Source organism: Sitophilus oryzae, unplaced genomic scaffold (genome assembly GCF_002938485.1).
Source record: "Sitophilus oryzae breed Bouriz unplaced genomic scaffold, Soryzae_2.0 scaffold_111_pilon_pilon, whole genome shotgun sequence".
Taxonomy (NCBI): Eukaryota; Metazoa; Arthropoda; class Insecta; order Coleoptera; family Curculionidae; genus Sitophilus; species Sitophilus oryzae.
The window spans coordinates 9,361,840-9,377,929 of record NW_022145749.1 but is presented as its reverse complement, the minus strand read 5'-3'; the positions used below and the strand labels follow the sequence as shown (position 1 = coordinate 9,377,929).

The 16,090-nt window shown below is 32.7% G+C and overlaps 1 protein-coding gene across 11 annotated transcripts in view; it reads right to left on the bottom strand.

The window, feature by feature from the left end:
* The window catches only part of LOC115885486 (GTPase-activating protein skywalker), a 219,120-nt gene that overhangs the window by 13,508 nt on the left and 189,522 nt on the right, over nt 1-16,090 (bottom strand). The gene's annotated exons all lie outside the window — the stretch shown is intronic.

Genomic DNA, 16,090 nt, shown 5'->3' with positions numbered 1-16,090 from the left:
CTAGAGTGTCTATTTGATAAAGATTGCCTCAAAAGGACAGTGCAATTTCCTAAAAGCATTATGAATTGAAGGTGTATGTCCAAATTAGCCCAGAAAAGTATGATGTGGTAGAAGGCATAATTAATTGATGCGTCAAAAAATCAAAGAATTTTGAAAAATATTCTTGTATCAAGTGGGAAAGACAAAGGTCCTTGTAACCAATTGTTCTGGTAAAGACCAGGACAATAATTTTATATTTCAACAGGACGGCGGGGCATGGCATACGGCTAAAACTACTAAAAAATGGTTTTTTAGGGACAAGAACATCAATGTTCCCTCATGGCCGTCGCACAGTCCGGACCTTAATGTTATGGCGACATGTGGCATAAAACAAAACAAAAATTGTGCCACGATCCCCAAGAAACCGTTGCCCATTTGACGATGATATTAAGTGAATTATGGCAAAATTTTACTCTGGCGTATGTCAATCGTTAATAAAAACAATGCCAAACAGGCTTGCAGTGGTTGCAAAAGTTCATGCCGATGTAAAGCCATATTAGAACAGTTATTTTTTTAAAGTGGCCGAACATTTAGTTGTCACGATATTGTGCAATCTTTTTGTTTATTTATTGGCCTACAGTTTATTTTAATGTTTATAAAAACTAAACTATTTAAATACTCATTAGAAATGTTAGATTTTAATATATTTTTAATGTATTTCTTAAATGTAAATAATTCAGTTAATTAAAATAAAGGTTTTTAATAAATTTTTGATTGTCCGAACATTTAGTTGTTAGGGCTCGTATATCACTATCATATTTTGTTGATGTTTGACCATCAAAATCTTAAAAATAAAGAAGTTGTCTAAAAATGTGCTACAATACGGATATAGCATAACCCTATATAGTATATAATATAGATAGTAATTTCCTTCTTCATTTGTGTAAAAATACCTAGCCTTTACATAAAACGTTAAATGTCGAACGCTTATTTTGCTACATTTTCGGACTAGTGAAATGGACTCTTAAATGGAAAAACATACGCACAGATCTTCATGGCGTGGAGTGGCGTGGCGTGGCGTGACGTTTTTGATAATGCGGTCTCGACATTAATGTTTGGTTTACTTTACATTACTAACTGGAATTTAAATTTCCCGCTGGGGATTCAGGTGGTAACTCTGCTGTAAAAAATGTCAAGTTGCCACATTTATTTATTTATTTCCTGACATTGTCATTTGTTTTGACATTTTAGTTTTGTATTACGAGTTTTTGGCTTAAATAAATTATGTTGTGATACTTTAAACTTAAACATTTTACTGGCAAATCTTGCAGTCGAACATGGTTCTTTTTAGAACCCCTTTTAGTGCGGAGTGTACAAGATGCTTAATAGCCGTAAATAACTCATCGCAACTTTATTAGAATCTTCTGAACGGGAAAGCGGTAGTAATGGCCCTTTATATATCCCCTAAGTGCTGTTAAGAGGGACAGTTTTGTTGATGTAAATAATAACCGTTTATATATTCATAATTAATTCATTTTTGTTTCCTAAAATATTTTGATTAAAAGAAAATATGTAAAAATGGGCAACGCTGTGCCGGACAAGCTTAATCACGTGACTAAAAGTTTATTTGATATGAACTATATGCGGTAGTTTTATTTAGCCAAATCTCAGAATTGTTTAAAAATGAAATGCTGAATGATGATCAGTAATAACTACTCCAAGACTGTGTGTGTACTTCAAGACGACTTAGTGTCAATTAACCCTAAAGAAAAATAGTTTAAAACTTTCTTCACAGTCCAATATTTGACTAAACTTATTAAGTATGTATATATCTAACTGCTACAAGAAAATATACATAAACACATACGATTTCAAGGGTATCTAAAATTAAAACTTAAACCTGATCGACACAAATATCATATGCATTCAAAATCGAAATGAAAAAACGATTGTTGACTTGCACAACGTTTATAATTGCATGTGTAACATAAAACTTCAAGACCATTCTTAATTATTTTTAATATTTATGAATGAAATATGTCCGTTACGTTCGAGATATGTATATGAATTTCTCACTGACCCTCGCTAGTTATTTATAACCGAGGAAATTTTTGCGTTTAGGAAACACGTCGCTTAAAGAAAAACAAATAATATAATATGCGCTTGTTGGGAACTTGTGCATATACTACTCGTATGTGTATATGCATACACTTCTCGTCAAAATTATTGCATACTTCAATTGTGATTCAATTGTTGATTAATAATAATTGTTGTTGTCACACAACTGGTTTATTACTTTTTTTCGAGATTTTCTTAAGTCTCTAATTTAAATACAAATTCGAATGTTAGTTAAAGGCTCCGTAATAAAAAAAGTTAAACGCAACCTATATTTTTTTCTACTCCCCCAACTCCCAGTGGACGACATACCAAGAATCTGTAGTATAGTATCTACAACCTCTGTAGTACCGAGCACCAAAAAGAGAGAAACATCTGCTCAGTAGTTAAAAGACCATACCATCGTGGTATACTGATGTTTCCAAAATCAATCAATTAGGAGTATTTGGGCCGAAAACTAAATACCAATGGGCACCTACCCCAGAGACCGGTGTTGACATAAACATCAGTGTTGATATAAACACCGGTGTTGAGATAAACACCGGTGTTGTAGATGAACACAGGTGTCGAGATAAACACCGGTGCTGAAATGAACACCGGTGTTGAGATAAACACCAGGGGTGTAACTTTGTTCAAGTTAGCAACCGATCGTTTAGAAGCGATGTCGAAGCCAGATCGGTACTATGTTCATTGCAAAACTATTGTCGCTCAAATGCTGCGAAATATGATATCACTATCACACTCTTGCACACGTGTGCGACACGGTCTAGGCTATGTCTAGGCAGTCGTCTCGCCACAAAGCGAGAAATCAGAATATCGCTACGAATCGATGTTGCTACTGAACATAGTGCCTCAAGCTACAAATTACTTTACTATCGCTTTGAAACATGAACAAAGTTGCACCCCAGTGCTGGTGTTGACACCGGTACACCGACTGAAACACCGAACAGGTCTAACTCCAGTATCCTCCAGGCAGAAATCTATGCTATCGAAAGATGCGTACGACTTATATTGGGTAGGAACTATCGGAAAAATAAATAGCCATCTTATTCGATAGTCAAGCAGTTAAGAGTAATCAATTCAGCAACCATCAATTCGCAGTTGGTCAAGGAATGCCTAGAGAAGCTGAACAAATTAGGCAAAGAAAATAAAGTCCTCCTACTGTGGATGCCAGCCCACCAAGGGATAAAGGGTGATGAAAAAGCAAATTTCGAAAATTTATTGCCAACCAAACGACCAAAATCAATAAGAATAGCCAACTATTTTAATCATTGTTGATCGCGCCTTATTAAATATGAGATAATTTTCACGAGAAGTGTATTTGCGAGCAAATAAATATAATACGGCTCTGTTTCACGTCTTGTTTAGAGCGATTGGAGTCCGTAAAAATATTAGTATGAATTGGTATTAACATAATCTTTTAGGCCATATCTGGTTTGAGCTTGAAATGCAATGATTAGATGAAATTAATTTGATATTTATATTACCAAAACATTTTTTTTATTCTTACAATATTCATCCATATACGTAATGTTACTTAAGTTGCAAATACATGCATAATAATTATCTAGATAGAATCTTTGATTAAAAAGATTAATGAAGGAGTACAATGCTATTTGTGTATGAGGGACGGCATCTACATCACGAATCCCCATTTTTGACAGTTCTGTTTGACTTTTCAATTGATACATTTGAATTTGATTTAACATTTTGCGGATTTGCTATGCCTTTTCTGGTCTTATTTTATGATATTTATTATTTATTTTACAATTGGTTGTTCAGAGGGAGTAAATCTAGAGGGATATTATGTCAGAACTTAAATTAACAGTGACATTATTGGGAATTCCAAAAAAGACTAAAATGAGTATGCAACGTGCGGTCGATCTCGGTCAAAAATCGAGACAAATAAGGAGGTAATTTTTACGTAGTAAGTAAAAAATGTCTATACCTATGTGGCGGATTCATCTTTCCAAAAAAAATCCTGTATGGGTATTTCGCCACTGCTGCAAGAAAATCTACAAAATAAAATAATTATTTTTTGTAAACACTTCTGCGTTAAACCTAAACGGACGCTGCTTGTCAGAAGTTATGTTTACGGTAATACAAATTTGCCTAACAAAGCAAAAAAAATGCTTAACGTTTCGGAAAGTTATCTCTTTCCGTCGTCGGAAAGAGATAACTTTCCGTATCTGTTTAGGTTTAACGCAGAAGTGTTTACAAAAAATAATTGTTTTATTTTGTAGATTTTCTTGCAGCAGTGGCGAAATACCCATACAGGATTTTTTTACGTAGTAACGTTGATTGAAAGAACTTATTTCCTTCAATCAACGGTAGTAAGTATCTATACGTTACGTGTTGTAAACCAATTAATTATGAAATTCACTTAGACGCACACAGAAAGAGCAAAACCGTTTTAGCCAAGAACGTTTTTGTCTAAAACTATTTTCATGTGATTTTCATGTGTCGTGAGGTTTAAAACAAGTTTAAGCTAATTTAGTCGTTTTATGTTAAAACAATTTTGGTTTCGATCTGTTCTGTATCTACTGCCGTGCATATTTGATTGTAAATAAAACATTTTGCCTCGCTTCAAAACATAACGTTTTTTTTTATAAAAAGCAAGAACGTCTTTGACTAAAACAGTTTTCTACCCCTAGAAGATGCGAGAGCTTGCTGGTGTGTCGCGACTAGGAAAAAAAACTAAATCCTATGATGGCCGGACTAGGTCAAGGTCAAAGAGATGCTTGGTTATACAGTGTGAGTCTTAAATAAGTGCAATTATTTTCAGAGGTGGTATTTTCGAGCCCAGGAATACATTAAAAAATCGTGGTATTTACTTTTAAATTTCGCTGTATATTTTTCGAAAACTTTTTAGAACTGCCTGTTCACCGCAAATTTTCCCACGGTATAATTTCTTAATCTCTGATATTACCATAGTTACGGCTTTACTCTATGGTTACGGCACTAAAAGGGATGCAAATACAGAAAAAATCCGGTGGCTCTCAAAATATTTAAAAAAAAATCATTTTTTTTTAATTTTCAAACTTAAATAACTCGGTTATTTTGGACTTATCTGAAAAATGGTAAAGAGAAAATATGTTTCTTTTATCGAGATCTACCAGCCCTAAAAATATTTGCACTTATTTAAGACCCTGTATAGACTAGCCTCTACTGATCTTAACCCTTGGGGGCACCAGGGGTCATCCCAGTGTATTTGCCCCTTACTTCTACACGCTCTACCCGGCCTGGGTCAACCAGAACTTAAGAAAAGGGGACACAATAGATCTTTAAGGTCGCGGTGATTAACCCCCCTCCCACACATTCTAAGTTCTATATTCTACAAAACAGTTCTGCTCTTTCTGTGTGCATCCAGCCTTAGAATTAACATTTTATGTATATTTTCTTACATTTTCGCTTTTATTTACAATATGTAAAAAATAATCAGGATACGCCAATTTGACTTAGACGTCTCAGGAGCGCATCTGATATTTTGGTTATTAAATCATTAATATAACGTATCTGTTTTTATTAGAATTATTTATTTTAATAATTTTAATAACTAATGACATTTACTGACAATCAAATTATATTATAAAACAAATCCAACAAATTATTGAGTATATCCTACATTTATGTTATTACACGTTTTAAATACCATTAGAACGGCGACTTTGTCGTTGACGAATTTTGTCAGCCTAAGTTTGTTGATATGCACCATCCTTAATATTTTTACTCAAAGAGCAATACAACGGTATACAGTCTTAACCTGTCACGACAGTTGTCACATGATATGAATATTTTGTTATTGCGCATGACGAATTGACGCCATGCATTTTTTTCATTCAATTTGTTGCTAATGTTTTGGCGATTTAATAAATTAAATTTCAATTTCCTAATAAAAAATATGCATTCCATCTCTTCTAAAATGAGAGAAAAATAACACAGTCTTGCAATCGTTTTTTTACATCACAATATCGATGTTTCACTGAGTAGTAGAGCAGGCCATTATAAAAGTAAATTGAAAGTGTTTGTCCGACCAACTAAAGCAATAAAAATAATAAAAATAGTCTTGATTGTTTTTTCCGGTATAGTTGTTCACATACAGTATGTGTAGGCTACATAATATCTAATATGCAGTGCGATATTTATTTAGAAAATACATACAAAACGCTGATAGATTCGTGCAATTATTATTTGAAGATATCGTGCATCAGAAATGCGTTCTAAAATTACATTAGTCTAAAATATCTTTGTTTTTAACAATTTCCTATAATTTTAAACTAACGAATATATTTAATCTAGCGTTAAACAATGTTAGCTGAAATAAAACGCAAAAATATCATGCTTTAATACAAAACAGTAGACAGGTGAAACATGCAAAGAAATGTTTAATGAGACTATCATTTGGCTACTGTACAAGTTGAATCTTATGAAGCTACAAAATCTTATGAAGCTACTCCTATAAATCATAAATAATATATAGTTTGTCCAACGAGTCAGGGAAGGATTCGACAGACAACATTCAAAAAATGATAGAAAATACAGTTTGCCTGTAAATTAAAATGACAGATACAATTAACACTGTCAGGGACCCTGTCGTTTGACAAGACTATACAAATTTTGGCATAGCCAAGGAGGTTTCATGTAACCCCCAAAAAGTCTAAACAAAAAACTATTTGAAATGGCAATTGAAATCAAGATCTGATTGCATCTATTGTTTATATTTCTGTAAAAGCTATATACACTTAATCCTTTACAGTTTAAATAGTTTCTCTTTATTATTTTACCAATACTCTTGAAGTTGGTATGTTGATGTAGTTCCATTTTTAAATTTATACATCAATAAAACCAAATCCTAATTGAGTAAAGTAGTTTTTCATTTGGATGTTTATTGCAAAACAATTGTTACTAATGTAACCATATTCCTTCAGAACAGTAGTAACTGTTGTTTCTTGGTAACTGTTCGGCTTGGAAATGACGATCGATGACATTCCCCACATAATTTTACATATAAAATGACAGGGATCTTCATTTCATAGCCATCTCTGACGCCGTTTTTTTCGATCGTATGGTATCTCAGCCTTTTTAATAAATCAAAGAAAAGTAAGTCAAACCGTAATTGGTATTATGAAAAGTAATAATTTTAGTAGTTTTGATTGGAAAGTAATAATTGGAAGAAATATTTGCTGGTTTAACATTTTTAATTGGAAAAAGTATTTGCTCCTTTAACATTGGGAACCTCGGATATAATCAATATTTTACTAGATATTTAGGTAATGTCGAAATGATAACCCTTAAAAGACCCAATATTCAACTTATCATCTAAATACATAATCATTCCCAAAGGATTTTTCTAACAGCTTTTTTAATAATAAAACTAGCTGGGCGACCGCTTTAAGTTGTTAATTCCTGGTTATTTTATAAATCGTATAATTTATTTGCGGTAGTTTTCTGTAATCGGTGCCAAAAATTCGGCACACGAAAATAAACAAAATGAAAATAACAAACATGGCGAAACAGCGTCGGTGTTCGTACACCGGATCGCCCGCGTGATTTTAAGAGGCCTTTTTTATTTTTTTTTCTAAAAAATCAGCAGAGGCGAAGACGTGTAAAATTTAATAATATACAGGGTGGCGCACCTCATTCGCCTCGCTTGATTATACGAAAGCGGAAAGATGTATAAACAAAATATTTTATGGGTATATGTGGGAAGGCAATGTGCACAATTTAAAATTATTTTGAAATATACAGGGTATTTCAGAAGTAAGATCCATATATACCAAAGTTATATTTTTTCTTATGAAACACCCGGTATTTTATTTCATTTTTTGATTATTGGGCCCAAAGAAAGACATTTATTATAAGGGTTAAATATGTTTAAAATCTTTGGTTTTTGAGATATTTAAAGATATTTAAATTTGCATGCAACAGAAAAGATTATTAACACCCTGTACATTACTTTTCAGAATTAATTCTTGTGCTGAGTTTAAAGGTAAAGAAATAAACTTTACTGAAAAATGGCATTGCTACCTTAAATTTATACAGGGGTATCAAAAATTGCTGATCTATTTTAAGGATTTATTTTATATAAAAATTTCGTTATTTCAAATGCAACACCCTGTATTTTCTAAAATAAACCGAAGCAGATTCAAATGCTCTTTCAAACTATATTAGGGTTTCCTATACCTATCTAGCTCAGATTTTGAATAAAAAGCGATTTTTAAATAAAATTGCAATCAAGATGGCTGGTGTCGCCATGGCAATTTTCTAGCGACAGTTAGTAACTATTTTCAAAGTCGACAATAGTTTATGGACATTATCATTTAATAAGTAAGTATTCATTATCATTATGTTATCAAGAAAAATAAAGCAGTAGCTCCTGGCGGAAGGAATGGATATGTTTCTAGTGATTTTATTTTGTGAGAAAAATTACTTCTTGGCCTCAAGAGCTTATGCTTAAAGGTATCCAAAAATAGGAATCGTCCTGATAAGCGTTCCTTTAAAAAACTACTTGTCCTATTTCGCAGAGCTGGTAGTGTGGTTTATAAAAAAACCTATTAGGCAGAAACCTGTTCTTGGAAGTGAAGAAAATGAATTTGCTGCAATTGTCCCTTTTATAAGTCCATATATCTACAAGTCATCGTAAAATAAATCAAAGAACTACTTCTTCGTTTTTCTTAATAGAATAATAAATACATATTTAATAAATATTATTTATCAAACTATTGTAGGTAAATTAAATAAAAGTAAACGGGTATAAATTTAAATAAGTCCATAAACTAATTTCGATTTTGAAAATAGCTACTAACTGTCACTAGAAATTTGCCATGATGACACTAGCCCTCTTGGTTGCCATTTAATTGACAAATTGCTCTTTATTCAAAATCTGAGCTAGATAGGTATAGGAAACCCTAATATAGTTTGAAAGAGCATTTGAATCTGCTTCCATTTTTTATAAAAAATACAGGGTGTTGTATTTGAAAAAACAAAGTTTTTATGTAAAATAAATCCTTAAAATAGATCAGCAATTTTTGATACCTCTGTATAAATTTAAGGAAGCAATAACATTTTCCAGTAAAGTTTATATCTCTACCTTTAAATTCAGCACAAGAATTAATTCTGAAAAGTAATGTACAAGGTGTTAATAATCTATTCCTTCTATAGAATAGATTATTAACCAATGCCAATTTAAATATTTTTAAATATCTCAGAAACCAAAGATTTTAAACATATTTAACCCTTATAATAAATGCCTTTTTTTGGACCCAGGAATCCAAAAATGAAATAAAATAGGGTGTTCCACAAGAAAAAATATAACTTTGGTACGGATCTTAGTTCTGAAACACCCTGTATATTTGAAAATAATTTTAAATTGTGCGCATTGCCTCCCCACATATACCCATAAAATATTTTGTTTCTACATCTTTCCGTTTCCTTATAATCAACCGAGGCGAATGAGGTGCGCCACCCTGTATATTAAAATAATAATACCCGTCGCTGTGTTACTAAAAATTACTTTTTAATTGTTTGATAAATAAATAAAGCAAACTGGTTTTCAAACGTCAACTAGAAATTTGTCTCCCAAGAAAATCTGAACCTAGTAAATTAATTAAAGTAAATAGATTAAACACAATGAAGAAAATCTGAACCTAGTAAATTAATTAAAGTAAATAGATTAAACACAATGGGCACCTATCCCAACATCCTTCAGGCAGAAATCTACGCTATCGAAATATGCGTACATCTTATCTTAGATATGAACTACCGGAAACAAGAAATAACCATCTTATTCGATAGTCAAGCAGCATTGAAAGTGATCAACTCAGTAACCATCAATTCGACGCTGGTCAAAGAATGTTTAGAGAAGCTGAACAAATTAGGCAACGAAAATAAAGTCCTCCTACTCTGTGTGCCTGCTCACCAAGGGATAGCAAATGAAAAAGCCAAATGATTTAGCTAGAAAAGGAGCGAAAACTCCACTAACTGGACCAGACCCGTTCTGTTTCCCAAGTGGAAACCAACATAAAGCGGAACTCAAGAACTTGGAAGAACCCATCCTTTACCTGGAATGGGAATCCTGTTGAAGACTCTTGAAGAAAATTCTCAGAACTTGCGACCGAGAGAGAAAAATCAAAGATTTCCTTTGATTTAAGTCGCTGCTCTCAAATAGTTCACTAAACATCAAAATACGGGAGAAGTTTACAATGTGTTATGTGTGGTCGATTCTTTTGTATGGATGTGAGACGTGGACACTTAATAAAGGAACAATAAATAAAATCGAAGCATTTGAAATGTAGATATACAGAAGAATGCTTAAAATATCTTGGACAATCAGAAATGAAGAAGTTCTTCGAAGAATGGAGCACGACCGACTACTTCTGAATATTATCAAGCGACGAAAATTTGAATACCTTGGCCATATAACCAGAGGACCTCTCCAACTGGTCCTTAACGGAAAAATCGAAGGAAAGAAGTGGATTGGGCGCAAGAGGCTTTCGTGGTTGAGGAACTGGCGGCAATGAACAATCAATTATTCAAAACAAAGCAACGCAGAATGCAGATTCTGTGGAGAAAATGGGGAAGGACCAGGACACCTCATTATTAAGTGCGCCGACACAATCATTCATGGCATAAATTTTGGTACGACTGATAGCGGAGATGGAGAACTAGCCTTTGTGAAGATACTGGCTTTTGTGAAAAAGTCCTGAGACTGTCTAATCAGTTATAACACGTTATAATTCAAGAAAGGGGAACACACACTAGATCTGTAAAGTCGCAGTAATTATCCCCCCTCCCAATTCTACATTCTTCTTCTGCAAATCCCCATTTAGCATATTAGGCTTCTCTTCCATACTATTAGTAGATTTTAGCATGAAGAAAAACTACAAATTAAATGCCAGGCGATGGCTAATACCCGATTTAAAAATTGAAAAACAAAGTGGTAGCAAAAATCGAGCTTTCCGAACCAACACCTGAACTAAGATTATAAATAACGAGCAGAGTGTCACCTGTCAAAGTAATTAATATGTTATTATGCTAAGCCCGCTGGATATTTTTAACTTTATTTGTGTATTATCTCACTGGCAGGCGATAGAAAAAATCTGGGAAACACGGATATTAGGAACACGTGCTACTGAAATAAAGGTTTGTTTGACGTTGAGACAATACATGTTAAATATTTATCCTCGGATTTAAGACTTTAAAAATAAACATAAATTTGCATTACTCGAGCGCCATCTAAGTACATCGAGCTCTTTATTTATGAGGTGGAATCTTTGAATAAAAATATTATGAAACGAGTATAATGCTATGCATGTATTCATGCATGAGAGACAAAATCGACATCACGAGTCCCCATACTTGGCAGTTCTGTGTGACCTTGTAGATTGTATGGGAGGGGGGAAGTTAATCATCATTTGAAAAAATTATGGAAACCTAGATCAAATATGCATATGCAGGGTGCCAGAAATTCGAGGTACGAGCATTGGTATCTCGGAAACCGTAATAGATATGGTTAAATTGGGGCAAAGTTGCCGCGTTGGGATGTACACATAGATTTAGTTGTCTTTGGATGTACACCAAGATGCCATCAAAAAAGTTTTAGAAATTTCAAGGATTGCTGAGTCTTTTGGAAAAAAACGGATTTTTTTGAAAATCAATTATATTTTTTTCATCCGCGATTTTTTAGAAAATCCAAAAACTAATTACACATTCTCATAGCCACTTTATTAGGGACATCTGATATAGTATTTTTAGATTTTCAAATTAGCTGCCAACTTAATTTTTTTAAAAACGGACGTGCATTTTTTATTTTAGTTTTTGAAAGAACTCGGCCTCCCAATTACAATGATATTACACACTTTATATTTTTTTTGTTTTGGGTGCCTTAACAACAACAAACTTATTGAAAATTATTTAAAATAAAGTCCGACTCTGGTTTTTTAAATTATTTAATCTGATTATATTCATCGCAACAATATAGATCAGCGCTAATTAACATTGAATTAGGAAAATCGAGCCAATTGAAAGATTCAAATAAATAATGTCCAGGTCGGCAATTTAAAGACATTATTTTTATTTTTTTTATTGTGAATTTGAAATCTCAGTGTACGATCTAATAATAAAATCAACTTCTACAAACTAGTTATTAAGGTTCACATGTTCGAAAGGGTTACCACCCTCCCTATTGCACAAATTTATTTTTCGTTTAATTTTATTTATAACTCTTTGAACAGATCTTATTCTTATATTTCCGAATGTATTTTGTACTGTTTATTGTAAATGTTGAGATGTATTGATTTCACTTTTACAAATGAGGTGACCCCTCCGCCCCTTGGCGAGAGGCCGAGGAACCTCGCTGGTCATTATACTGCTCTACCCTCTACCATTTCCAATTCATCTTCCTGGGAAATTATTTGATTGTTTATAGTAATATTATTTATTTTATATTTTTTTTTTATTATTTTATTGCATTTGATTTTCCGTATTCAATGTTTTACCCTACGTCATTGTTAGGTTTGAAAGCTAATTTTAATATTGTAATGTTGTAATATGACTTGAAATTAGTTTAAATAAATTGTGTTCAAATATCCAAAACAAAAAAAAATATTAACTGTGGCATATCATTGTACTCAGGGGATCGAGTTCTTACAAAACCCAAAATAAAAAATGCAGGTTCGTATTTAAAAAAAATTAACTTGGCCTCTGTATCTCAGAAATTATCAGCTAATTTGAACATCTAAAAATACTATCAGATAGCCCTAATAAAGTGGCTATGAGAATCAGCAATTAGTTTTTTGATTTTCTGAAAATTAACGATAGGAAAAAATAAAATTGATTTTCAAAAAAATCCGTTTTTCCAAAAAACTCAGCAATCCTTAAAATTTAAAAAAAAAATTTGATGGCATCTTGGTGAACATCCCAAAGCGCAACTTTGCCCCAATTTAACCATCTTCGTATCTATTACGGTTACCGAGATATCAATGCTCGTACCCCGAATTTGTAGCACCCTGTATAGAGTTTTGTATTATACATCGCATATATGTACGTATGTAGAAATATTAACAATTTTCGATGTTATCAAAATTGTTATTTTCCACTATTATTATGTTTCATTCGCAATAACTTTGAATTAATAACTATTTTTAGAATGCATAAATCAAGAATTTGCCTCAGGAAGTACTTACCCGACAAAACTATTTAAATCTTAACAGATACATTAACAGAAATTTCGTTTGATCTGCTGTCGATTGAAATATATCGATATAATGGCTACATATTAAGTGATTTCGGTTTATTTTTTAAAAGTCCAGCCTTTAAAATTGTTTATATCTCGATCGTGTAAACCAGCAAAGATTTCCAAGAAAAAACTATTACGATCTTAAACTAACCCAAATCGCTCTTCGAGTAATATTCCATTAATATTTTAAAACTCATATTTTGTGAAATTCTAAGGCGCATCTTAAAAGCTAAGTTAAATAAATGGTTCGAGAATTTGATATTCCTCATTCAAAATCAAAGAGTGAATTTATGACTCTATAAAATGCGGCGTTGAACGGAATATAAATTTTATGAGACACCTTGTAATCTAGTTGACATATTTTTAGTAAGTTACATGTTTGATTTAAGTGTTTAAATATCCAGTTTTCGAAAAGCGTCTTTAAAATATCAGCGTATAAGTTTCTACATTTGGCTGGGCACACACAGAAAAAGGAAAACTGTTTTAGTCAAAAACGTTTTTGTCTTTTATAAAAAAATTATGTTTCGAAGATAAGCAAAATGTTTTATTTAGAATCAAATACGCTCGGCGGCAGATATAGAACGGGTTGTGACTAAAGATGTTTTATCATATAACTACTATCCAGCCCTCGACGTCGCGCGTGGATCAGCCTGACTGTGCCTAAACGAGCCTAATCCTGGGGCCGTATTCTGTAACTTTGAAAACGCTAAGCGCTTTTAGACGCTCAGTGTATATGACGTTAATTTTCGCTGATCGCACACTTAATTCACGATGTCGGTATTCTCGTCTGACGCGCTTAGCGTCTTTACTGATTGCGCTGAGCGCTTTGAAAACGGTTGCCTTAAAGGATCGTTTTGCTTGTCGAACTGTCAGTGAAAATCGAAAAAATTGTGATTTTGTGCGTTATCTTGCTCTTTAGTGAAAATTACTACTTCTAATTCCTCAATAAGCAATAATTGATAATTTACGACTTGGCAGCTATAAATATTGCTCAAAACATCGAAAATGCTGAGAAGCGTCTTCAACACTTCCCTCGTATAATAAGAATAATGACATATCCATAGAAAATAGCTTGACATAACTCAACAATAGGTTATGAAATTCACGTAACATTTACATTTTTCATTGTTATATCCGTCAGTTATCAACTTTTGACTATTATCTACATTAGAAATTGTGATGTTGCCAATATGTGCTCAACGCGTATCCAGAACACGATTCGCATGGCAACGAGAATACCAAAATCGACTGCCTTGCGTTTCGCTGATCGAATACTTGCGCTCACCGCTTTGAAAGCGTAACGTTTTTATGTCAAAGTTACAGAATACGGGCCCTGATCAGTGTACGTTAGCCCATTTAATTTGCATTGAGAAAACTCTGACTGTTTTGCTCTTTTTGTGTGTCCAGGCATAAAAGTTTCATCAAAATTTTCATGTATTTTTCAGTTCAATGTATTTTGTTCTAGTGGGCTGATTTTGATCATTTTTTAAGCAATGTAAAACTAAATTATTTGAATTTTTTGTTTCTTATTAAATTAAAGATTAAAGTTCAAAGTAGGTAAAGTAAAATGAAGTTCCAGTAAAGGAAAAACATGATAAGCACTGGATGTGTCATCAGGTTCTTTCCGTGTATTCTATATTTTTGCTAGGCATATATCATAGGATTTAACAATTATTATTGCCCTGCAGGGCTTTTACATTTTGTAGGGACCAGTTAGACCTATAATATTGTGAAATCCTAAAATTAAGAAATTGGCGCTTATCAAATTTTTCCCCTGGACCCGTCAAATGTTATTTTTGCGAAAGTTTGAAACACCCTGTGGAATAGTTTAAAAAGTAAGTAACATATTATAAAACACATTATTATCAAGGTGCATCTTTTCTGGATTGTTTATTTGCTTATTAAAAGACAAATAATTTAGCTAGATATTGCTTAATAAATTTAATAAATTATGAAGTTCGGGACTAGAACAAAATACATATACCGGGTGCGCCCCAAAAGTGGCTCAGCTCTATAATTCTTTTATTTTTTCAGATAAAAAACGCGATTTGGTATGTTAGTATATGCCATAAGTTAGGATTGATTGACGTATTCAATTGTTTTTGGTCACTTCCTGTTTCACCGGAAATGACAACAACTGTGGATTTTTAAATGGCACTCTCGGTCAATTTTCAGTTTATTCGATAGAAAATGATACTCTGAATAGAATGACATATCACATATATCAACTTTTCACATTTTTGCTGAAAAAATCGTATTTTAAATTAGAAATTAGTGTTGAAAACACTAATTTTTAATCAAGGAGCCTTGGAAAAATAGATTTGATCGTCTAACGTTTTTCGTGGCTTGCCCTGGCCGGTTAAAAGATGCCCAAATCGTATTTTTAATCATATCTCAAATTTTTCAAACGGAACAAGGGTGACTCAGCATATTTGGAGAAAGCATTTTTTGCGAATAATTTGATAAATAAATTTTTTTTCGAATCAGATTGCCTTTATGAACCGCATGTTACAACTTCAAATAAACCATATGTGAAAATGTCAAAAGTTGACATATGATATGACATTCTATTCAGAGTGTCATTTTGAATCAAACAAAGTAAAAAAATACCGATGGTGTCATTTAAGAATCAAAAGTAGTAGCCATTTCCGGTGAAACAGGAAGTGACCAAAAACAATTGAATACGTCAATCAATCCTAATTTATGTCGTCATACTAATATACCAAATCCGTTTTTTTTTATCTGAAAAAAATAATGAAG